The 25380-nt window shown below is 39.8% G+C and overlaps 1 protein-coding gene across 1 annotated transcript in view; it reads right to left on the minus strand.

Moving 5' to 3' along the window:
* DGKH (diacylglycerol kinase, eta) overlaps window positions 1–8638 on the minus strand; it is a 75328-nt gene extending 66690 nt beyond the window's left edge. Inside the window, exons 1-2 of the mRNA XM_009887706.1 lie at window positions 8528–8638; window positions 6949–7029 (exon numbers count right to left, since the gene is read on the minus strand). The gene's annotated coding sequence lies outside the window, so the exon portion shown is untranslated. The remainder of the gene's footprint in view (window positions 1–6948; window positions 7030–8527) is intronic.
* Window positions 8639–25380: the final 16742 nt, after the last annotated feature.

Here is a 25380-nt window from a genome sequence, read left to right on the forward strand (position 1 = left end):
GTGAGTTGTGCTCCCCGAGTGCCAAACTGGTCACTTCACTTACAAGATGATACTGCAGAATAATAGTCAGACGAACAGCAAGAAGAGGTAAGAGTATTAAAAAAATGTCTAGAAAGACTATTTACCTTGGAAAATAGTCAAATCAAAAGGAGGTAATAAAAAATATAAAATAAAGATCAGACGTTTTATACGTTTCTGCTGCCTTTTCCTCATAACACTAGGTGACAATACTTAATTAAAGCCCAGCACATTTACAGTTCTCCAAGCATTTTTCCACAGAATAAATAATTAGACTTTATGGTCTACATGGTCTATAGCATCACTAAAACCAAGAAATCAGCAAAAATTTATGATATTAGACATTTTTGCAAGTATACCCAGAATCCGAGTAATCAGTGTTACTGGCTGGAATATAAAGTCTCATTTCCAGCCAATTTCTAATTACTAAGAATTGCAGCAGGCTTTCCAGGACAGCAGATCTGCCTACTGCAGCTTCCTCCCTCCCAAGATGACCACTTTCAGAAAATGCATCTTCAACAAAAAGTACTTAGAACAGCACCTGATGCAGAAAGCCAAAAGCAGGGGTCTACATTTCAGGTGCCCTGGATGACAAAGCTCCTATCATAGCTAAGGGAGAGTAAGTTAATAATCAGTGGAGTCTATACCGGATTGAGCAATTACAGGAATCTACTTTAAAGAGCTATTAATCTTATCCTAGATACCTAAATGTAGGGGTCTATAAACCCATCATTGAGTCCCACCCTGAAGTTAAGGCAAGCTGAATCCCCATCCTGAGTATCACCTAGTATATTAATTCCCATTTTCCTGAAGGGCACCTTCCAGAACAGCAGTGAAATTATTTCCTCTGTTACTCTCAGACGCAATTAGATAACAGAATTAATGTAGCCAGGATTTTCAGTTTTCTGAATATACATATAGTAAGAAATTGAGTAGCTTTGTGTAATTCTTATATGCACTAGACGTTGGCCTAACCCAAATCAAATGTCTAAAGCCAGCTATATGAAGTAATGCCTCAAAGCCAGTATTTCTACCCTAAAAATATTCTTTTCGATCACATTTATCAAAAGACAAACATAACTGAATTAAATGTTTCAAACATCAGTTTGGATGGATTAAATATAGGCGCTGCCACATGATGCCTGTGCATTTTACAGGAGACTTTAGGATGCATTTATAATAACCCATGACATTTTATACATCCATGTGGCTCAATGACTGAAAGGCAGCATGGTTAACATCTGCAGATTTTTTTCCTCATCAATGTGCATCAGTTCATCATCAAAAGCAAGGCAGAGGTAGAAACCTAAGCCAACAGCTAACCTGTTGAGATCTCCTTTTAAATCACAATGCATAATCACCTTTGTTGCCCTTCATTAACTGAATATGCCTGTTAAGAATCATTTCAGTATTTAAAAATCCCATTCCTTATACCTATTAGGACAAAAGCACGCCACCAATGTTCCACATGCCCATGCTTGCATGCTGGAGAGCACTATTCAGCCTCATTCAGTCTCAAGTCTGGTTTTGAGATCAACAAAGAGATTTTTCCAAATGCACTTGAGATATCAACAAGCCATATTCCATCCCTGCAAACCAACGCGCGTAAGGAATTACAGCTCTCAGCAGAATTGGCCACTGCCCCATCTGCTTGTGTGCAATAAGGGTGGGAGACTGATTCATCCCCAAAGTCTCCCCAAAGAGGTAACATGCTGAGCAACTACACTCCTCAGGTTGTGCTCAGACAACATAAACCACCCTCTGAGGGAGAAGCAAAGTGCTGTGGAAAAAACGTTCCACAAAGTACTCAACACCATTACAAGGACTCAGGGCCCACCCACGCCACTGAACTGGGGTGAGCAAAAGCCCTCATGGGCTCCTGATGTGGCTGATGCACATCTTTGATGGGCTGAATTGGCTTCATGAACCTCTTCTCTCTCTTCCCACAGACTTAGGAGATTGGTATCTAACAAGCAAGTAGGAAGAATCTGGCCTTGAGGGTCTCATACAAAGACTCTGAAGTCAAGGGACAACTTTTCCTCCATTTAATATTCTCTACAAAATGCCTATAAACTATCACAAGCTTGTGCACTAGGAACTATTTGCTAGAAATTAGTCGGTTATTCACTGAAAAGTAATATCATCAGCAATAAATAAAAACATGAAACAGATGAACTGGTTTAAGTTTAGCAGCTTCTCATTATAATTAGCAGATATTTATTTATCTCAACTCTCCCCTTAACCTAAATTTGTTTGTAGTAAGAAAGGAAAAGTAATTCTGGTGAATAAACACTGATATTTAGTTACATAAAATATTCTGCAAGCATGCACATTACAAATAAACTCACCCTTAAATCTGTGTGTTATGACTAATTTTAGGACTTGAGTTTTATCCAAAAAAAGAGCATGGAAAATCTTGACACACACACCTCTGTCTCCAAAGAGACAAACTAGAAAGGGCAAAAGAAGGCATATCAGCAGCTTCTATAAGCTGGGTATGGGAGACTGAGGGGAGGTGAGGGAATTTAAGTGAAATGACAAAAGGATTTGTAAAAAAAAAAAAAAATTAAATTAATTCATTTTAATGTAAATTTTTAAAGGTGTGTTTTCCTGGAAAAATGGCCATTCGGTGTATATTCCATCTTCATAAGTTTGTGTTAAAAATATTCTCTATTGGGACAAAGAAACAAGAGGAGTACATTAACTAGAGAAAACTAAGATTTAACTTTTGCTTTTTTAACAAAGAACACTAACAGAGCACTTAGAACACAAAGGGGGAAAAAAAAAGGAATTTTAAGAAAGGCTGGATTATCTTTTTTAAGATGGAAGGAAAAAAAAAGGAAAAAAAATGTTTCTTTTTATTTATAAGCAGTATTGCTGGAAAGCTAACCACCCACCCCATCCCCCCGATGCCAAACCAGTGCAGGCAAGGCCAGAGATGTCTTACTTCACTGAGCTGTGTTGCTGGGAGACTGGGTTAGGCAAACACAAAGAAGGAAGCCAAAAGATTAAACGAGATGACGACTATTACCATATTTCACAGTCAAATCAGATGACACTTCAATCCAGGAGAGCTATAAATCCAAATAATTTTTCAAAATGAATTTGAAGACTCCTTAGAGAAAACACTGTTTGCCCTAAATTACCCAGGACATGAAAATAAATAGCGTCTCCAAAGCTGTTAAAGCTGTAGCCCCTGAGATTTCTTTTTCACTACCATGTTCTCCAGAAGTCTTGATACTAGATACAAAACATACCTTTGATGAAGAACAAGATACTGAGTGGCCTAAAGGTTATAGGATACTAGAACATCAAACACTGTAAGAAAAAAAAAAAAAAAAGAAAAAAACCCCACGCAAAACAATTTTCTTCCCCACACAAAATTACCTTAACATCAGAGAATCACAGAATATCTCAAGTGGGATAGGACCCATAAGGATCATCAGGTCCAGCTCCCAGTTCCTTGCAGGGCTACCTATAACTAAACCATATGACTAAGAGCATCATCCAGATGCTCCTTGAATTCTGACAGGTTTGGTTCTGTGACCACTGGAGAGCCTGTTGCAGTGACCAACCACCCTCTCAGTGAAGAACTTTTTCCTAACTTCCAACCTGAAATTCCCCTGGTGCAGCCACATTCCATTCCCTCGTGTCCTATCACTGGTCACCAGAGAAAGGAAATCAGCACCTCTCCTTCCGCTACACCCCTTGAAGAAGTTGTTGACTGCCATGAGGTACCCCTCAGCCTTCTCTTCTCCAGGCTGAACAAGCCAAGTGACCTCAGCTGCTCCTCATAAGTCTTGCCCTCAAGACCTTTCACCATCTTGGTCACCCTCCTCTGGACTCACTCTAATAGTTTGATGTCCTGATATTGAGATGTCCAAAACCACACACAAGAGGTCGAGGTGGGGCCACACCAGTGCACTGTGCACTTCCCTCAACTGGCTAGCTATGCTGTACTTGATGCACCCCAGGACACTGTTGGCCCTTTTGGCTGCCAGGGCACACTCTTGACTCATATTCAACTTTCCATCAACCCAGACTCCCAGATCTCTTTTCTGCTGGGCTGCTCTCCAGCTTCTTATCCCGCAACTTGCTCTTATTAAATTTCATACAGTTGGTGATTGCACAGCTCTATGGTCTATCCAGATGTCTAGATGAATGTCTTATTTCATGATTCAGTGATCAGTAGTAGCTTTATCAGCAGTCCTGGCTAACCAGGGAGGTCCCAGTTGACTGGAGGTCAGCAAACATGACACCCATCCACAACAAGGGCCGGAAGGAGGATCCATGGAATTACAGGCCTGTAAGTCTGACCTCCATGCCAGAGAAGGTTATGGAGCAGATCATCCTGAGTGCCATCACACGGCATGTGCAGGACAACCAGGTGATCAGGCCCAGTCAGCATGGGTTCATGGAAGGCAGGTCCTGCTTGACTAACCTGATCTCCTTCCATGGCAAGGTGACCTGCTTAATGGATGAGGGGAAGGCTGTGGATTTTGTCTATCTAGACTTTAGTAAAGCCTTTGACACCGTTTCCCACAGCATTCTCCTGGAGAAACTGGCTGCTCATGGCTTGGACATTTATACCCTTCACTGGGTAAAAATCTGGCTGGATGGCCGAGCCCAAAGAGCGATGGTCAATGGAGTTAAATACAGTTGGCGGGCAGTCACAAGTAAGTGGTATTCCCCAGGGCTCAGTATTGGGGCTGGTTCTGTTTATTATCTCTACCAACGATCTGGATGAGGGGATCGAGTGCAGCCTCAGTAAGTTTGCAGACAGCACCAAGTTGGGTGGGAGTGTTGATCTGCTCGAGGGTAGGAAGGCTCTACAGAGAGATCTAGACAGGCTGGATCAATGGGCCAAGGCCAATGGCATGAGGTTTAACAAGGCTAAGTGCCATGTCCTGCACTGTGGTAACAACAACCCCACATAGCACTACAGGCTTGGGGAAGAGTGGATGGAAAGCTGCCTGGCAGTAAAGAACCAGGGGGCGTTGGTCAACAGCCAGCTGAATATGAACCAGCAGTGTGCCCAGGTGGCCAAGAAGACCAATAGCATCCTGGCTTGTATCAGAAATAGTGTGGCCAGCAGGACTAGGGAAGTGATCATCCCCCTGTACTCAGCACTGGTGAGGCCATACCTCAAATACTGTGTTCAGTTTGGGGCCCCTCACTACAGGAAAGACATTGAGGTGCTGGAGCACATCCAAAGAAGGACAACGAAGCTGGTGAAGGGTCTAGAGCACAAGTCCTGTGAGGACTGGCTGAGGGAGCTGGGGTTGTTTAGCCTGGAGAAAAGGAAGCTGAGGGAGACCTTACTGCTCTCTACAATTACCCAAAAGGAGGCTGTAGCGAGGTGGGGGTTGGTCTCTCCTCCCAAATAACAAGTGATAGGATAAGAGGAAACTGCCTCAAGTTGTGCCAGGGGAGGTTTAGATTGGATATTTGGAAAAATTTCTTCCCCAAAAGAGTTGTCAAGCATTGGAACAGGCTGCCCAGGGAAGTGGTTGAGTCACCATCCCTGGAGATATTTAAAAGACATGTAGATATGGTGCTTAGGGACATGGTTTAGTCATGATTTTGGCAATTTTCTTAACTTTGTTTTTCCTGTAATGGAGGCTACAGTGAAGGAAGTTTGGGTCTTTAGGGGATGCTGAGCCTTACATCCCATCTTGAACAATGACAGTCATCACTGCTGGGATCCTCAATTCATCATCTTTGTATGCCTCGTTATTCCTCGTGTATCCCGATACCTGCATGACAGCTTTACTTCTGGCCAGGAGCAAGGCAGAAGCAGAGCTTCTAAGCAACAGAAAGAACCTTTTCAAAAGGTAAGGTGGTACCTCACACAACCACCCCCTCATCTAAGACCTTCCATCAAAGTAGTCTTTTTTATTGCATTCCTAGTAAAAAAAACTAGATTGACATAACACACTGTACACCCAGCCCAATGTGAACACGTCTTTGACATGCTCTGACTACTTCAGTAGCTGCCTGGGAGGTACCACAGCAAGGAAGACCTGATGAAGCTTTCTGGAGGCTCACATTGGACTGCCTTGGAGAAAAACAACCAACACTGGCAACATGGACCAACTGTGAAATTAAAATCCTCAGGAAAATGGAAAATCAACATTTTAATAAAGAGTAATGGGACTTGCAGGTTAAGAAAAATGATGCCATTGTAGTCAGCGGGAGAAGTCAAGACCTTTGAGGGGACAACTGTACTCACAATACTCCTCATAGCTAGTTCTTGTTCAAAAAATTTACTTTTCTAGAGGTTAAGAATCAGCAGAGGAACTGTATCAGACGTTATCACTTAGTTCCAACAAAGCAGTTGAATAATAAATGGCAAGACCTGTGTGTAAAACAACTTCTAAAGTTACAGAAACAGGGATTTCTGAACACTCTGTTTCTTATAGCAGTATCAGAATCAATGTACGACTGTGAAGACAGCTTTTCCACGTGACTTGGAAACATACAGGGATATGATTGGCAATGAAAAAAAAAAACCCATTCAAAATGACAGAAACTCACAAATGTTATTATAAGAAATTAAAACAATAATACAATTACATTTGAATCAATCCAGCACATCACCTCAAAGACAAACTACAGCATAAAATCAAGCGGTACTAATAAGTACTAACAAAGTACTAATACTGAATCTTGCTGGATTTTTAATGCCTTGTATCATCATCTTTTTAAGCAACTGTTACCTAACCTCCTAATTTCTGCTACAAAAAAAAAAAAAAATCACAAAATTATCAATAGCTGATGTGATATTGTTCTGCTACATTATAGTGTTTCCAAATAAAGGACATTTTATTTCCAAATAGAGGAAAATAAGAGGCGACTCAGAGGATTCTTGATTTTCTTAGTAACAGCCTATCCACAGCTTTCAAGACCAGTATTATAATGGTTCCATACCGTGAAGCTGTTGTTGACATTTTTTGTGCTCGATTCAGCTACGCTGGCATCTGACAGGTCAACTTCATCAAATATTAGAGACTGTGAATGGAAAAGAACATAAAAGCATTAAATATCATCTGAGCCCACTTTCAGGTATGCTTACAGTCTGTGCATTCATTTCCTTGTGTCCATTCCACTAAGAAAATAAAAAGAGAAAAAAATGTGATGAAAAAACAGAAAACTGATGATGCGATAAAATTTCCTATTTGACCCCTAAACACAGTTCTATTTGCTAAGCAGTAGATGAGAGCATAAAAAAGTGGCTCCAAAAATATATATTGCTTTAAAATCTTTTTCAAAGATTTTTTTTTTTTTAAATAGATGCAGCTTTGGCATGTCTACTGTGTAGCATAAACGTGGTGTCAGAGGAAAGAGATTCACACTTAGTAAAATATAAATTAATTACTCTGGTTTAGGATTCTTCTAAATTCATGAAGGGGAATCTATGATACGGTACCAATATGAGAAAATGGAGCGCTCAAGGGCCTGAAGAGATCCCTTCCACTCCTTTGACATTCCAACAAGAGAAATATGTCTTGCCTACTCATTACACCTTTTCTCATTTTCATGGCACAGATGATGTTGCCATTCTCAGAGCTCTTATCTGCCATGTTTACTAAGTCTTTATATAAACCGCTTGTGGTAGCACCACGTGCAGAGAATTGTGACAACAGAGATACTTCAGTGTTGGGCTCCCTGGAGAGAAGATGTTTTCCATGATTCATCACAGCCACACCACTGTGCACCATGCAATTATATAGTCTTAGAAAGAGAGTTCTCCATGCCTTAGTAGTAAGTTTTATTGAGAAGACCAGGCTATAGAAGATGACGGAGACCTGAAGCACCTCACCTACAGGTCCCATGAGTCACTGCAACCCTGCAGGGTAAAGAAAAGTAATGCCGCTATGGAACAGCACAACCTGAGCCAGCCCAACAAGCCAAAAAGTTCTCGGTCCCAGCCCTGAGGGGGAGGGAGGAAATGCCTTTCAGAAAGACGACAAGTATTCCCCTCTGCCCACCCCCAATTTTCCCACCAAAAATTTCAATTGATGGGAAACAGCTTTTTCCCTTATATATCAGATTTGGCAGAAAAACTTCTGATCTTTAGTTCACGTAACCACCTCTTTAATGGCAATATAGGCATCAGACTAGAAGAGTTTTAACGGAATTCAGTTTGAGGGATAACTTCTGAGCATTATAAAATTTTTACTTTTCAAAAAAAAAAAAAGTTAATTTGACTACCTGAGACACCCCCCCCCAAAAAAACCCCACAACTCCTTAAGATGAATTTATTATTTGTCTGAATAGACAAAAAAGTTAAAATAACTCTGATAAACTTCATTAAAAAAAAATCAAGAGAAATCACCAGTCTTCCTCAGTTAAAGTTAATGTAATACACTGTATCTTATATACAGCAATTTTTAAATACAAGAATCACTAACAGATCATTAAATTATTATTATTATCACACTTAGAAATCTAAAAAAAAATTGAAGTTACCAGTGTACGGCATTAGACACTAATAGCATAGAATTACCTTTGAATCCTTAGCATAGTAAAGGGTACGACCTCGAAGTTTGAAATAACGCTTCTTCCACCTCTGAAAAGAACTGGTTTGCTTCAGTAGTAATCCTTCTTTTATACTTGTCTGAAAAATATTAAAATACAGAAGACAAGGTAAATACATACCTAAATAGCGGTACATATAGATGAAAGATACACTTTTTAAAATTTATGTTACATCTCATATAATGTGAATAGATAAAATTTAAATTAACGGTTAAATTGAGAATAATTCTCTGGACAACCAGACTTTGCATTGCTATTTTTTAAACAATGACAATGTTGGCAAAATGATAATTTTATATGTAAACTGAAAAGGCAGTCTAGAGGCATATAATTATTGTAAAGATGAACACAAAATAATTCAATTGTCTGGATAGCTGCAAACCCACAAATATTAAAGTGAACAACAACCGATGGTGGCACAATTCAGAAAAAAATACTAAAAACCATCTACACGAGGTCATTTCCAGTTCCAAATTTGATTACGTTGAGGAGGAAAACAATTTCCACATAGGCAGTAATTCAACAAGGTACTTAAATGTGTGTCTGATTCTAGCACATGAATTATGCCTTTAAAATAGAGGGAATGATCCAGCATGACGCAAGTCATGCATGACTTCAAGTGCATTGCTGAACTGAAGCCTTCAGCATGAAATCAGCTTACCATTAGAAATAATTATTATATGGAAAGTGTGAGAACAGTAATAGCTAGGGATATTTTTATCAAGCAAATATTTTTAGTCAAAAAACGTTTCACCGATGCAAACCTTTCCACTGCAAACTGAACCCTGCCTACATAAAGTCCATTTTTTTTTTCAAATGAGTAAGATACAAATTAGCATATTTTAAACGACTATGCTGCTTTCGCCAGCGTGTGTGGGACTCATCCAACCAATTACAGAAATTCTCCACTTAATCAGATGAAATGACATAGCATGCTAATTGCCTGAGTCTTGAAATCATTTTTCTTCAGCTTTGAAGCACATGAAGGGTATGAGAAAAAGCAAGTACATTTGGATATTACATTCCAAAATGGTCTCTAATATTTCTAATTTGTAGTATAATAACGTGATGTAAATCTTACAATATAATTTCTAGACAATGTGATATAAACATCATTGAAGTTATTCTAGACCTTTTAGAGACTTAACCAAGACCTGACCTAAAGTTAATTAACATCTTCTTCTGTTATCAGATGTCAAATTCTCCTTAACTTTAACGCAAACAATAAAAATACAGAAAAAGCAGAAAAGAGACTGAAAATGAAACGAGAAACATCGCTGTTGCATACATACATCGCACCCTTCATTTAGATACTCTTAACGTCACAAACTAAGAATATGGTCCAACGATCACAAAGCAATTGAATTAATGCTCTCGAAAAAGCAACCCTCTCAGATGAGACATCGCAGCTGAAAGTTTGGATTTATCTCACTTTACTTCACATGCCAACAACCTGGATCAACCCATTCAGTCGGCCCTCCTGCTCTAGCTAAGGGGTAGAAATTCTCCGTTGAAAGGGTCTACTAACCACACACCATTTTCAGATTGCTTGCAATTTTCTGACCAGACTCTAAGATAAGCTACTGAGATATAATATAAACAGATTTAATCAGTTAGCAAATATAAGCACTTATTCAAAACTGTGTGTTGTAGCCACACAGCACTTCTGTTTCATATCACTCCCTGAGATTTCGGAAGCTCATCACACGGGATGGGAGTAGATGATTTGTGTGTTTATCAAGGGCCGGAATATGTAAGGCCAGAGAAATTCAGTTCCAAGGAAATATTACTTCACATACATGGCAGGCACTGACTTACTGAAAAAATGCACTATGTGTACTAGGAGACACAGAACATACATTATACTGAATATTTTCAGGAATTTTAAAAACCGTTCAAAGAACATAAATCTCTCTAAACCTTGAGCTACTACTCACTAAGGAATTAATTAACTCTTCCATGTCATTTTTATGCCTACATAAGCCATTTCCCCCTATTTCTACTTACCCTTTAAAACACCAGTATCCCTAAAATGAAACCAATAACTTCAAAATAAAATCTATTTTGCGAATCAGCCATTTAAAATTAACTCCCTAAAGTTGGCAGTAAATAACTATGTAAGCTCTACAGAATGTATTTTTGTATCAAAGTATTAAAAAAACCAATACTAGACTGGCAAACATTTACCCAAGAAATGTAAGCAATTCATGAAGTATACATCTGAAGTTTACATTTTACCACCAATAGATATACTGGGCTGATGTTTCAGCATCTTAAATAGACAATTTCATGACTGCAGGCATCAAAACTGAGCATAAAGCTTTGGCCCGATATCCTTAATTAACTTCATATAGCCTTGAAAATGTGTAAAAGCTTCCATCTGCCAACTGAGTCATTAGGTAATCTGCTAATAATGTTTTCCTGAATCTACTCACAAGTCACAGCACTTACAGTAATTTGAGATTGGAAGGGACCTTTCAGCTTGTTGAATTTAGGTCTACATTGCTGCCTACAACTGGGTTATGCAAAGTTTTTCAAAAGCATTGATTAGGCTATAGCTATACCTTAACAAAGAGATCGGTACCTTTTACTCTCCCAACAGCAATTAAGATAGTGCTCCAAGATCTCGCTGTTCTGAGAATCCTTCTTCTAATTAATCTCAGCTGGACACTAAATCTGAAGCATAAGCAATAATCACTGCCAGTTATATTACCTACTTTCCTACTGTAATTTAGGAGAAACAAGTGCACATCCCACAATCCCCCGCTACTTCGCACTTTTACAGAATCACCTCTCATCTGCTTGCCAAAGACTCTGACTTCCCCATCCAGCATCTTGTATCATCTAGTAATACAACATCCCTCCAGAAGTATTAGACTATAGAATAGAATAGAATTAGAATAGAATAGAACCAAATAGAACCAAATGGAACCGAACCAAACCGAACAACTAACAATCTTTACTACTTTAGCCATTAACAATTGGGAACATGATTGACAATATTACAATCACAACATCACAGTGCTCCGCAGTGGTATATTTTCCTGAAGAAATCTAATTATAAAAATCATAGCCACATTTCATAAAATTAAGAAGATGTACATATGTGTTCAATTATCCAAGAATGTTGAATACAAATCTACATTGCCATAATCTAAATGACAAAAATAAATGGGATTCATGGGTATTTTAATCACTAAAAAATGAAAGGCATCTTCTTGCATATCAGCAGATTTTTAAATATCCAGTATACAACACCTGAAAATTCAAAACTAACAATTTTCATTTTGAAGACAACGAAGCACACTGCCTTACTTCTAATTTACTCAGTTTGTCAAGTCCCATCATTTGCACAAAAGTAAAATTTTTTACTTCTCCTACTGCTAGGAAGACCCAAAGAAAGGAGAAAATATTCCGAATTTAGAAAACAATAAAACGACTATGGATGCATTATTGGCAACTGCAAACTAAAACATTGAACGATTAAAGATAAAACTCCCCCCTCTACTCCTTTTCAGGTATGTAAGTGGACATGCTGCTTAAAAATGTGTCAGGAGACTGAAGAAAAGAACATCAGGAAATTTCTTAAAGTGAGGAGAATGAAAATGAGAACAGGATAGGCCATAAAACAGGCCAGGTCAAATGTAAACAGGAAATTAAGAAGGTGAAGAAGAATTTTAAGATCACATTGCAACAGATGCTCACGCTGAGAGTAAAATGTTCCTTAAATACTTTGAAAGATGAAAGACAGCTAGGGGGTTGGCAGGATCATTTTTCAACAGACGTATGAAAAGAGTACTCGAGCATGAGAAGATCACAGCAAAGCAGCTCATCAAATGCTTGGCATCTGTCTTTACCAATGAAGATGATGGGATGGTATCTCACACAACGTGTTCTTTGTAACATCAGAACAGCTACATCAACATGAAGCACATATACAGGAAGTACCAGACCAGCCAAATCACTAAGTCACATGGACCAGATGACATTGACCTTGAAGGTTCTGAAAAGACCACTGATACTACCTTCCAATCCTGGTAAGGCAGTAGAGTCCACACAAAATAATAATATTGCTGAGCCCATACACATCCGACAGGAAAAAGTCAACCGATCTTTTGTAAAGGAAAACACTGCCTTGCTACCTGCAGGGAGTTCAGGGGGTGGAGAGAAAAGCATGTGGATAAATGAAGATCCAGTGGCCCTGGATTTTCAGAAAACCTTTCACAAGGCTTCCCACCAAAGACTACTGAAGAAATTAAGTTAGAACGGAATTGGAAAAAGGGGGTTTATGTGGACTGAAAGTTGCTTGAGGGATAGGAAGCACAAGTAGGGCTTAACAGTCACTCTCTCTTCTGGGTTACCTTGGAATCAGGTTTATTCAAAGTCAGTGACCCAAAGAAGGATCACACAATGTAATCTTCAGATTTGCAGAAGATACTAAGCTCTTTTGAGTAGCCAAATTCCATGCCAATGGTGAGGGACTCAAAGGATGTTACAAAACTGAGCAAGAGGGCAAAGAGGCAGAAGACAAGCTTCAGCCCAGGTCAATGTAAGATACTGCGCTTTGGGGGAAAACATCTAAACTTCACTAATATTCTCACATCAACTCTGAGTGGAGAAGAGATCGGGAGTCACAGTTCACAGCCCTCTGTGCTCAACCACAGCTAGAAAAGATAGAAAACTGGCTGTCACCAAGAAAAGTATCAAAACCATGAGAGAGGTTGTAATTTTGCTGCTATATAATACACTGGTATACCAGGCAGTTCTGGTCTCTCCAACTCAAAGAATAGGGTTAAGAGAAGGTAGAGAGAATGATTCAGAGGACGGAGCAGCTGCCTCACAAAGAGAGATTAAAAAAGCTGGAACTCTTCAGTTTGAAGAGCAGAAGACCGAGGGGGTAATATGATCAAAACTTACAAAAGCATTAAAGCAGAGTATGGTGAATGCAGAACTATTGCTCACCAAATCCCACAATATTATAACAAGGAGGAATGTGATGAAACTATATTGAGATCAGCCTAACAAAAATAAAAAGCAGCACATCTTTACATAGCAGGTAGTGATTTTATGAAGCTTGCTGTCACAAGAGATTGTAGAGGCAGAGAGCATCAGCAAGTACAGAAAAAGGATTAGACAAATTCAAGACCACCACCTTTGTATGTGGTACCTTTAATCCACCATGGTGAAGTACCATGAATGGAATGGACTGCAGCCAAACTCACGTGCTGCTCCTGAACAGCCTTTCCTATTCTACTGTTGAAGATGGACTATTGTCTGACCCAGCAAAAAATTTCACAGGTTGGATTTTTCCCACTATGTTGACAGTATCTCTTTTGCTTTAAAGTCTGATGTTTGTGTTTGTAAGCAGACCTATGCCCTCATTTATCAAAATAATTAATATTTGGATTGATGACAGACCAGACCATTAAGGACAAAAACAAAAAAAAAAGACAATACTATTTTATATTGTTTAACCCCCTCCTGTGCCACTTCCTACTCATATGACTTTGCAAAGTTGACTACTGAAATAAAACCAACCCTCTTCTTTTTATTATTATGGAGCGTTTAGCACATTTTCACCATCTGCACAGGTATGGTTTTAGCTAGAGAGTCTTAAGTTACAAGGTAAAGTCTCACAGCTCATATTAACTCAGAGGCCCTTAAAATATTCCATGTGTGCAGTAGGTTGAAAATTACTTTTATTATTAAAAAATGTGACAATCAACTCGATTTTAATTCAAATTATGACCCGGGAATTCCAAGCTTGTGATTTTCTTGACAATCTCTGTACGGCAGCTTCCATTACTGTCATTTATGCTGACAGATTTTTCATTAGTTATGTCAAAATAAAAATTGATTTTTATCTACCAAGAATAAAAACTTCATCAGCTGCTCAGTGCAAGATTACGTTTTTATTGAAGATTCCTGATCATAGTGAAGGGAGCCTGACATCTGAAAATTAAAACCAAACCAAGAAGTATGTTATAACTATGAATTTATACAGCTAAAAATGGTCAAAATAAAATCAAAAATCGATATGATCGTGTTGACTATATAACATTGCTTAATTCCAAGAAAATCTTAATAAAATGAAGTACCATCAAGAACTGATCACTCAGTGGAACACATGGAGCTATATCATCTGGTACCTAAAGCACCATGCATGCCTCAACTGAGATGCCCGAGACTGCTGCTGCTAACACATCCTCCAGGTTATGCTAGTGACAGACAAATCACAAAAAGTAGCAATTTGAATAGGTTCAGTCTGTCATTGTTGAGGATAGTTATCCCTGTTCCATTAAAGAAAATAAAAAAGTCTAGCTAGCTTTGAGAAAACAGCTTTCCAAAATCTCAGAATGAAAGCCAGCCACACTCCCCCCAGCCCCACCACAATGCTAACCTGTCATTAAGCATCATCATTTTTGTGTAATACTAAAACAGTATGTTCTCCCAAAGTTATTCTTATATTTTATATTTTTGGGGCCCTTTATGTGGATGGACTCTAGCCTAAGTGAAACTGTAATATAAATAAATGCAATTCTACAGCTTACGCAGTGCACTTTTTCCTCAACCTTGTTCTCCTTTCATGTTCCCTTCCAGCCTACGCTGTGGAAACAGATTTTGCATTACTGTTGTTAAAGTAAAATAAATTAAAAAAAGCTTTCAGCTTCCTCTACTCGGAATATATGGTAGTGTAGTAAAACATGAAGTAAATATGAATCTGCAGAGAAACTGCCATAATAAAAATATTATGGTAGCAAGGTGAATTTCAATTAACACATTGTTTTAAAAATAGAGGTTAAAGCAGCAGATTGTTTTAAAAATAGAGGTTATAGCACATATCAAAAATGGATAGGATATTGCCATATTAGGAGGAAACATTACACTAGGAATTAAAAGGCAATCAAAAAAAAAAAGTATTTTAGATATGAACTTGATACTAGATTGAGAATTGGAGAAGAAACTTTATCTGCAGTCCAAGTATTTAAACTCCTAACTTCCACCCATGTACAACATGTTAATCTCATTCTGTGTTCTCATTAATTGGGAGATGAAACAACTGTAATACACTGAAAAAGGATAAAACACTTCATAGGACTGTGACTTAGTGCCAAAGATTTAAGGGTCTTACTGTTATTACACAACTCAGCTAACTTAGCCTTAGAGTAGTATTTCACAGCTACCATTTGGAGTTTCAATAGGTGTTCCTTTTAAATTACACATGCTCTGAGCAGAGAGATTTAAAACAACCAAATCTAACTGATTTTGAGACAGAAGAATAAAAATGCTATGTATCTCAGGAAGAAAAAAATTGGAAAAAAAACCCAAACATAATAAACAGTCAAAGCACTCAGCTGGCAAGATTTTTTTCTTTACCAGAGTTATTTAGGTCTTGGTCTCAACTAAGTAGGAGGAGCACTCAACACGCTTGCCAGTCTGTAAAGTATACGCAGTATAAGTCCAAAATAAACCATTTAGCCACCTCACACAGCAAAATGCAGGAAAAAAATAATCCCAGTACGTTTCCACAGAAAAGAGCAAACTCTTCCTCTGGTTCTACCCAGTGTTAATATGCAAATAACAGTTCAGCAATTACTTGAGGAAATTACAAAAGCATCATATAACAAAATTATATTAAACACCACTACAAACTTTTAAACGATCCTTTCTTGAAAACAAACCGTAAGTTAAGCTTGTCATAACAAACCTTCTGTGTTTTATTTCTTGCAGTTTTAATTTTTGCCCCTCCAAGAATGTTTAAACAAGTTCCAGTGATGCTGTCAGACTTCCTAGGAGCTACACTGGGGAGAAAAGAACCTACACAGAGCCACTTAGAGCTTGTGACTCTGCAGGGAAAGCTGGGGAACAACTTATTTCCTTCTTGCAAGGCTTTTTCCACACCTCTATCTGACTTTCACTGATCACGTTAAGAAAGATAAAAAGCTTTTAGCAACAGAATTCACACAAGGCCAGGAAGGGTTGTAGAATAGAACAGAATAGTTCAATTGGAAGGGACCTACAGCCATCATCTAGTCCAAAACATGCACATTGTAAACAATTTCAGGAAATCTCAGTATCACACAGATGTGTTTTAAAAGAGTAAGTTCTTAGAATCTCTGTATTTATTCACTTCTTTGAAGAGATGAAAAACGTAAAAATAGCATCCCATCCATTCACTCCTTAACCTTTTCTAAATTACCAGTCATTGTTAGAAAGTGATCCGTCATTGCAGTTGGTATCTCTCTCAATACTCAAGTCTACAGAGGCAAGTAGACACCAATTTCACGGACGCTGTACCTCTGCGATCTGCAGATTCCTGACATGTTTAGAATTACAAACAGAGAAGTTTATTAACGGAATGCCCAAGAATTCCTGAATTTTTATAGTATTTCCGATTGCTGCAGATACAGAGATTATATGCTTTAATCTATTTCAGTGGCTCTGCAAGTTTATATTGGCCCCAATTTTGTTTTACTGGATGGCACATAAAATCCTGGATACACATGAATCATGTTTTGAATTACATTTTCTAGTATTTTTCCACTAACAGTCTTAGCTTAATTCTCTACTTCTAGAATAGTTAAATCAATAAAGCCTTTAATTCCATAATAACTCAAAAGCAAGGATCTTTTGCTTACCTATACAACTTGTCAGGCACGGGGAGCCAAATAATAATGTATTTCCCACTATTGAGAAATTATTCTTTAAGTGAGAAGGCTAGGAATCTGAGTGACGATGGTAAAATTATACTAGTGAAATATACAACAAGGAAAAAAAAGGCAACATACAGGAACAGGCATGTAGAAGAGATAATGTGTCACAGATAGTGAAAAATCCTTTTGATTATCATCAAAATTATTTAGAGAAAGGAGAAATACAGGATAGATACACCACAGATTGGAAACCTATTTCCAGTTTGACCGCAGATGTTATGTCACCTGGGGCAAATCAGTTACTGTGTGTTCTTTGGTCTCCACACTGCAAAAAATACCTCCTTTATTCTCCACAAGCGTCTGCTTGTGATTTCTAATCATTTTATTGAGCATCTCACTAGAAGTGGCATTTCATTTTAATCAAATTTGTTCATGAATGACTTTTTGAATGATGGCAACTTCAGAAGTAATAAAAGTGCAACTAAAAAAATACACAATCCCTATCCTTTATGATCAGAACAATAGAAAAAAATGCTGAAAAGCGCAGAACTGTAAACAAAGCTGCAGGATAAAAAGCTGCATTTTGAGACAAGGAATAAGACAGAACTTTTTTAATACTTGTACTCCATAACTAATATTGGTACTGTAGATTCAGGTTACATATATTCACAATTAAGGAGCGTAACTGTTACAGAATCACAGAACAGTTGAGGCTGGAAGAGACCTTTGGAGATACACCTAGTCCAGCCCCCTCACCCCCCCCCGCCTCCCCAACAAAGCAGAGTCACCTAGAGCAGCTCGCCCAAGACTATGTCCAGTTGAGTTTTGAATACCTCCAAGGATGGAGACTCCACAACCTCCCTGGGCAACTTGTTCTAGCGTTCAATCACCCTCAAAATAGAAATAAAATAAAAAAAAAAAAAACAACCAAAAAAAAAAAAAAGAAGGGGAAGCACTAAAAAGTTTTTTCTTCTCTTTAAATGGTATTTTCTGTTTTTCAATTTGTGCCTATTGCCTCTTGTACTGTCACTGGGCACCACTGAGTCTGGCTCTGTTTTCCTTACACTCCTCAGATATTTGTACATATTCATAAGATCCCCCTGAGCCTGCTCTTCTCCAGGCTAAGCAGTCCCATTTCTCAGCCTCTTCTCATATCAAAGATGCTCAAGTCATCTTTGTGGACCTTCACTGGAGGCTCTCCAGTATGTCCATGTCTCTCATCTACTGAGAAGCCCTGAACTGGATGCAGCACTCCAGTTGTGGCCTCACCAGTGCTGAGTAGAGGGTCACCTCCCTTGACCTGCTGGCAATACTCTTCCTAATGCAGCCCAGCGTACTGTTCGCCTTCGCTGCCCAGTGGTCCCTCTCTGCCAAGCTGCTTTCCAACCAGTCAGCCCCCAGCCTGTACCAGTGCATGAGGTTCTTCCTCCCCAGGTGCAGGACACTGCAATTGCATTTACTGCACGTCATGAGGTTTCTGTTGGCCCATTTCTCCAGCTTGTCCCTCTGAATGGCAGCACAGTCATCTGGCATACCATCCACTCCTCCTCATTTTGTATTGTCTGTACACTTTCTGCGGGTGAGCTCTGTATTACCGTCCTGGCCATTATTTAAGATGTTACACAGCATTGTCTCCAGTAACAGCCCCTGGGGTACACCAGTAGTGACTGATCTCTAACTGGACTTTGTGCCACTGATCACAACACTTTGAGCCTGGCAGCTCACCCAGTGTTCAGTCCATCTCATCATCCATTTATCCAGCTTGTACTTCATCAGTTTCCCTATGAGAGTGTTATGGGAGACAGTGTCAAAAGTCTTGCTAAATTCAAGATAACAACATCCACTGCTCTCTCCTCATCCACTAAGTTAGTCACCTGGCTGCAGAACGCTATCAGGCTGATGGCTTCCTCTTCATAAAACCACGCTGATTCCTCCCAATCACTGTCTTGTCTTTCATGTGTTTGGAAATGGTTTCCAGGATTACTTGCTCCATCACCTTCCAAGGGATTGAGGTGAGGCTGACTGGTCTGTACATCCCCAAATCCTCCTTCTTGTTCTTCTTTAATAGAAGAGTGACATTTGCATTTCTCCAGTCCTCAGGAAACTCTCCCAGTTGGTATGACCTTTGAAAGGTAATGGAGAATGGCCTTGCAATGCCATCAAGCAGTTCCCTCAGCACTTGGAGGTGTAACCCATCAGGTTTAGTGGACTTGTGTACTTGCAATTTAAGTGTTCCCAAACTTGACCCTCCTCCACCTAAGGTAAGTCCTCCTTGCTCCTGACTTTCCCAGTGGTCTCAGGGACATGGGATTGCAGACAGCTGATCTTACTAGTAAAGACCAAAGTGAAGAAGACACTGAGTATCTTGGTCTTCTCCATGTCCTTTATCACCAGGTCCCTTGCCTCATTCAGTAGCAGGCACAAGTTTGCCCTAGTCTTCCTTTTTCTGCTGGCATACCTGTAGAAAACCTTCTTGTTGGCCTTCACATTCCTTGCTAGATTCAACTCCAGGTGAGCATTCGCTTCACTAACCCCATCCCTGTGTGACCTTTTTTCTCTAAGTTCCTTCTGGGTCACCTGCCACTGCGTCTACCTTTTGTATGCTTCTATTTTATGTCTGAGTTTTTTTCAGAAGCACATTGTTCACCCATGCAGCAGACTGCTCTTAAGATTGTAGGACTATCACAAAGAGCCAGATTCTGACTCTGTCTTTTAATCTACCTTCTGTTAGTTCAACAAGTGAAATTCCTTGTAGCAAACCCACACCTTCCTTCTAAGTTTGCTTTTCCTATAATTCCTTACAAATATTATTGAGGCACCCCTTGCACAATTTCTGCAAATCAGACTTTTCTTATATGAAAATCTAGCAGTTCTAGACAATGTCTGGAGCCCAAATTGGCACAAAAAGTCCCAGTTCCGGTTACTGTATTTTAATTCATTTGGAGTTATTAAATTTAGTGGGTAAGTATTTTCTAGCTTGGTGTATTTTGGAGGAAAATTAAAAATAAAAAAAACAAACCCCAAAAATGGTTTGTGATATAGTACTGAATAAGTGCCAAACAGATCTGAAGTTTACTTTCCAGGCCATTAACAGTCCACTGTAACCTCTGGTAAGTGGCTTATTCATTGCACCTCAATTCTGAACAGGCAGGAAAGGAATAATACCTCCTCACCTCAAAGAGACATGATGCTGATATATTCACTCACTTGTGCAGCTACATATAAACATTACAGAATCACAGAATAGTCAGGGTTGGAAGGGACCTCTGGAGATCATCTAGTCCAACCCCCCCGCCAGAGCAGGGTCACCTACAACAGGTTGCACAGGACAGCGTCCAGGCGGGTTTTGAATGTCTCCAGAGTGGGAGACTCCACAACCTCTCTGGGCAGCCTGTGCCAGTGCTCCACTACCCTCAAAGTAAAGAAGTTCCTTCTCATGTTAAGATGGAACTTCCTATGTTCAAGCTTGTGCCCATTACCCCTCGTCCTATCAATGGGCACCACTGAAAAAAGACTGCTCCCATCCCCCTGGCATCCTCCCATTAAGTATTTGTAAGCGTTAATAAGATCCCCCCTCAATCTTCTTTTCTGTAGACTAAAGAGACCCAAGTCCCTAAGCCTTTCCTCATATGAGAGATGTTCTAATCCCCTAATCATCTTCGTAGCCCTTTGCTGGACCCTCTCCAGCAGATCCCTGTCTTTCTTGAACTGGGGAGCCCAGAGGTGGACACAGTACTCCAGATGTGGCCTCACCAGGGCAGAGTAGATGGGGGAGGTTTCTTTCTGCCCAACTCTCCAGCCTGGCGAGGTCACGCTGTAAGGCAGCACAGCCTTCTGGCGTGTCAGCCACTCCTCCCAGTTTTGTGTCATCAGCAAACTTGCTGATGGTACACTCTATCCCTTCATCCAGATCATTGATGAATATGTTGAACAAAACTGGGCCCAGTACTGACCCCTGAGGGACACCACTTGTTACTAACCTCCAACTAGACTCTGCGCCACTAACCACAACCCTCTGAGCTCTATCTGTGAGCCAGTTCTCAATCCACCTCACCGTCCATTCATCTAAGCCACACTTCCTAAGCTTTCCTGTGAGGATGATGTGGGAGACAGTGTCGAAAGCCTTGCCAAAGTCAAGGTAGACAACATCCACTGCCCTCCCCTCATCCACCCATCTAGTTACTTTGTCATAGAAGGCTATCAGATTAGTCAGACATGACTTCCCCTTGGTGAATCCATGTTGACTACTTCTGATAATCTTCTTTTCATCCAGGTGCTTTGAGATGACTCCCAGAACAAGCTGCTCCATCATCTTCCCAGGGATGGAGGTGAGGCTGACCGGCCTGTAGTTTCCCGGGTCATCCTTCCTGCCCTTTTTGAAGACTGGAGTGACATTGGCTATCCTCCAGTCCTCAGGCACCTCACCTGTCCTCCAGGACCTTTCAAAGATAATGGAGAGAGGCCCAGCAATGACTTCCCCCAGCTCCCTCAGCACTCGAGGGTGCATCCCATCAGGCCCCATGGATTTATGTATATCCAATTTATCTAACTGATCTTTAACGTGTTCCTTGTTAACCAAGGGATAGTCTTGTTTCCCCCAGACTTTCTCTGTTACCTGCAAAGTCTGGGTCTCACAAGGACTGGCCCGAACAGTGAAGACAGAAGCAAAGAAGGCATTTAGCAACTCCGCCTTCTCTGCATCATCCGTCACCACAGCACCTGTCTCATTCAACAACGGGCCCACATTTTCCCTAGTTTTCCTTTTGTCTCCTATATACTTAAAGAAACCCTTCCTGTTGGCCTTGACATCCCTCGCCAGGTTCAATTCCAAGGCTGCCTTGGCTTTCCTTGTTTCCTCCCTGCATACCCTGACAGCATTCTTGTATTCCTCCCAAGCAGTCAGCCCCTTCTTCCACCTATTGTAAACTCCCTTCTTCCACTTGAGCCTTTTCAGAAGGTCCCTGCTCAGCCATGCAGGTCTCCTTCTTCCCTTGCCTGATTTCTTTCTCTTTGGGATGCACTGATCCTGAGCTTGGAGGAAGTGATGCTTAAATAGCAGCCAGCTCTCTTGAGCCCCCTTACCCTCTAGAGACCTCTCCCATGGGATTTCTCCAAGCAAGTTTCTCCTTGAAACGATCAAAGTTAGCCCTCCTGAAGTTTAAGGTTTCAACTCTACTTGTCATTTTGTCTATACTACACTTAATCCTGAACTCTATGATCGCTGTAGCCCAGTTTGCCCCCAATAGATATTACACGCATATCTACTGAACTACTACAAATTTAGGAAACAGATTATTACCACAAGAGTGCTGATGAATTCCCCAAAACCGCAGGGCACTTTCAGTAAAGGACAGGGTCTCAGGTGTTTCTAGCTATTCTCATGGTAAAATCCCATTTTCCTTCCCAGTCTTTAGCAGCATCCCTGGTGGAAGCAGAATTTTCACATTACAATGACAGGAGGAAATTCTCTCTTTTGAGACAACCAGGCTGGAGAGCAGAAGAATAACATACACCAGACCCTCCCTTCTCTTCTGTTTACTGACGGGAAATAAGAGCCTGTAATTACTTTTGAATTCACATTCCCTTTGTGTCCAGGCTCATTCATGTACATGCTATTTTCTCTCATTCAGAAAACACAGTAAAGCTTCTTCTCCCCAAAGACACGTCTCTGACCGGAATGGGGCAGATCAGTAATTCTGAGTTTTATGCAGCGTGGCTCGTGGCTTTCTACCCATGAAGGAACCTCTTCTCCATCTCTATATAGGCTCTGGCTCTTACTCCGTGTCCAAACCCTTGAGTCGTTGAATACAACACAATGCCTCACTTAAGTCCGTGGGAAAATCAGTGCGTGGATCCTCTTGAAACATATTTCTGGGCACATGAAGGAGAAGGAGGTAACTAGACACAGTTAGCATGGATTTACTAAAGGTAAATCATGCCTGAACATCGAGGAATCTTTTCAAAGACACTTGCATCAGACAATAGTATAGCACCTCTCATTCCACTTGCTGTTCAAAAGCTCTTATTGCTAAAACATAACAAATGTAGTCACTGCTTTTCTTATTTCGGTGAGTTGAGCAGTTAAGTATAGACTTTGCCTTTTCATTTTTAAACATCCGGATAGTAAACAATTTAAATTGCTATTAACAAAACAGCCCTAGTATAAAACCAAGTAAAACTAGAAACACAGAAATAAATGTGCTAGAATAAAACTTGACTATAACTGTGCTTGTTTGGTGTTTTTTCTTTTCTTAATTATTGAGGAAAGTACTTTCCATATAAATAAATTCTCAGTTTTATAAAACCTGTCACCTTACATACCCATTGTATAAGAGGATTTGGCACCTTGAAGGTAAGAGCATTTATGTGTTTTACAGTGTGCTTGCTTTCAGATTGTGATGCAAAAGCTACACTCCAGGGGAGCTGAAAAAGCCGAATTCTATTTCAACTTGAATAAGACCTCAAAAATATTCTGAAATCTTTGTTTAACAACATATCCTCCATACCCACTAACAAAATCAGAGACTCATAAAGGACCTAGAAGAGGCATAAAAAGATCTTTTAGTCCACTCTCTCCTCCAAGGTAATACTAACTGTATTCAGATTTGCAGAAACAGGTGATCTATCATCTTATTCAGGTGTCCCGTTTTTTCCATTTGAAATTTTTTTCTGGCTCATTTGTTAGCAAAAAGGTCACTGTCATCCAACATCTGCATCAGAAGACAGAAACACATGAGCAGTAGAGGTGCTGCATCTCATAAGCCTGCATTCATTGCTTCGGTAGAGGTAATCTTCATATGTCCAGCTCCCAGTCACAGAATCCCCAGACAGAATGATGGGGGGGTCTAAAATCTGGCTTTTCACATGACCTGTCATTACAAAAATACACCATGCTTCATTCCTTTCCATTTAAATGAGGTCTGCATCTGCCTTCGTCAGCCATCCTTAGACTATTCCCGTATGACATTGCCTAAGATGTTCTTAAAACCCCCAGTTACAGAGATCCTCTACCACTGAAATGTTTTCCCTTGTGAAAACCTCCCTTGTTGCACTTTAAACCTATAAACTGCCATTGTAGGACAATGATACAGATGTAAAATGTCAATAAATGAACTCAAAGCTCAAACGCCATACCTAATTCACAGTACTTTGTACGAAGAAAAATAGGGAGAACACCGATCACTTGACAGGGCAATTGTTATTGCTCTTCACTTGCCTTGCCCCAATTCTCTTTCGTTCAAATCACACTAACTTTTCACCAGGAAAAAATATATGAACACGCAGTTATTAAATGAGTCATAAGGTTGTTCTGCTTTTTAACCAAACTAATAAATTTACATCTAGAAGTATTTTTAAATGGAACAAAGATGGAGAATTGCAAATGTTTTTCCACAGAGGATATAGGTTATGAAAGTCTTATAGCCTGCTGTGCACTAAGATTAGGCTTAGCATACAGCACTTGAGGTAGATATGATTATGCTGTGTGAAACCTCTCAATGAAGTACCATCTTCAAGAGCATTTATGAGCAAGAAGCTCTTCTCTCCTCTGGGATGCGGATCGAGTATCCTATTTATTTCATTGGCCTTTCACAGAAAAGAGGAAAGCATGGAAAATATTTTTTAAAAATAGATGTGCATAATCAGATTTCCTCTTACGTTTCCTGATCATGTTTCTTCGGTATCTAGTCTCTTCTGTTTAAAATACTTTTATTCTCATAATTGCTTACTTGTGTTTAATACAGGTACTATAAACTTTTGAGATTCATCCAATTTCTAAGCATTAAGTACTTAAGGAATGTCTGCAGTTGCTATCTTTTCCCTGTGATAAGAGCTGGAGGACTTTGCCAGATAAACCCTAGAAAATCCTGCCTGTGCTGTCTTCTATGCTGTGACAGTGACAGAAGGGAAGATGCAGCCACTGTGCAACGCTTCAGGTTAAGCAGCCAACAACAGTAACTGAGTTAAAACACCACCATTAGGAGCTTCAACGACTGGGGCACAAGCACACATATTTCAGGACCAGTAATTTGGAGCAGAAAGGCAGAGCAGGTGCTCCTTAGCACTAAACCCACTAAAACTTCTGAGCCAGAGCATGCCATTTTCTTTGCACACTCGTGCCGGAGGCTGAGCTACGTTAGAACTTTCTCCACGCCCAGAGGAAGTCACA

This window comes from Charadrius vociferus, unplaced genomic scaffold, assembly GCF_000708025.1.
Source record: "Charadrius vociferus isolate BGI_N301 unplaced genomic scaffold, ASM70802v2 scaffold526, whole genome shotgun sequence".
In the NCBI taxonomy this organism is placed as follows: domain Eukaryota; kingdom Metazoa; phylum Chordata; class Aves; order Charadriiformes; family Charadriidae; genus Charadrius; species Charadrius vociferus.